The 1245-nt window shown below is 35.0% G+C and overlaps 1 long non-coding RNA gene across 1 annotated transcript in view; it reads left to right on the top strand.

Moving 5' to 3' along the window:
- The first annotated feature begins 621 nt into the window (after window positions 1-621).
- LOC118765005 overlaps window positions 622-1245 on the top strand; it is a 1280-nt gene continuing 656 nt past the window's right edge. The window contains exon 1 of the long non-coding RNA XR_005000851.1: window positions 622-633. This is a non-coding gene — a long non-coding RNA (uncharacterized LOC118765005). The remainder of the gene's footprint in view (window positions 634-1245) is intronic.

The following is a 1245-nucleotide window of genomic DNA, read 5'->3' as shown; positions in this document are numbered from 1 at the left end:
ATTTCAAATCTACAACTTCCAATGTAATTATTTTATCAAATTATTTCTTGAATATTTTAATATAATATAAAAATTTACAAAATAAAGTTATAAAAATTGAAATTATACACAAGGCAAGTATCATTTTCAAATCAAAAATTCTAATAAATCAAACTGATAATGAGGATGCCAAACATCCACTACGACGATGTCATTATTGAAGTTAGATCCGCCAAATATTTAAATTAAATTTCTAATTAATGCGCGCAAAACATTGCTATTAACTACACATGTTTATCGAATGCTAGAAAGGAACAATCACGAATGAGTAATCGGTGCCAAGATATTTCACTGCAAAATTATGGCCTTTTTCATTGTTCATGCTGATTTTATTTTAGTTATAGTGAAGATAAAAAGCTTAATGAAAACACGCATCGTGCTGTTACATGCCTTAGGAAGTGTACTAAAAGAGTTTGTTGTTTATAAAGTGTCAATACGAACACATTTTCCCAACGAAAACTACCTCTTGTACAAGCCTACGATCTGCTGAGTGCATGATATAGCCAGCATGAAAATAATAATTAATAAAACATAAATATAGGCGTCGGAGTGACTGTGTGGTAAGTAACTTGCTTACCAACCACATGGTTCTGGGTTCAGTCCCACTGCGTGACACCTTGGGTAAGTGTCTTCTACTATAGTCTCGGGCCGACCAAAGCCTTGTGAGTGGATTTAGCTGACGGAAACTGAAAGAAGCCCGTCGTATATATATATATTATATATATATATGTGTGTGTGTGTGTGTGTGTGTGTGTGTGTTTCTGTGTTTGTCCCCCCCAACATCACTTGACAACCGATGCTGGTGCGTTTACGTCCCCGTAACATAGCGGTTCGGCAAAAAAGACCGATAGAATAAGTACTAGGCTTACAAAGAATAAGTCCTGGGGGTCGATTTGCTCGACTAAAGGCGGTGCTCCAGCATGGCCACAGTCAAATAACTGAAACAAATAAAAGAGTAAAACACGTTTCTTCATCAGAATAACTTTTCGCGGAAAAAAAAAGGAAAAATAAATAAATAAATAAATAAATAAATAAATAAATAAATAAAACGCACTTTCACATTTTCCCCTGGCAACCACATATTTTACTTTCATGGAGGACTGGACACAACGAGGTACCAATATTTCTTATTCACCTCAACCATCTTATTTCACCTCAGCCATCAAGCCATATACAAGCTTATCACAAACGGTATAGAAAGAGGAA

This window comes from Octopus sinensis, linkage group LG10 (genome assembly GCF_006345805.1).
Source record: "Octopus sinensis linkage group LG10, ASM634580v1, whole genome shotgun sequence".
NCBI lineage: Eukaryota > Metazoa > Mollusca > Cephalopoda > Octopoda > Octopodidae > Octopus > Octopus sinensis.
Note: the sequence above shows the minus strand (reverse complement) of the source record. Positions and strands in the feature narration are given on the sequence as shown.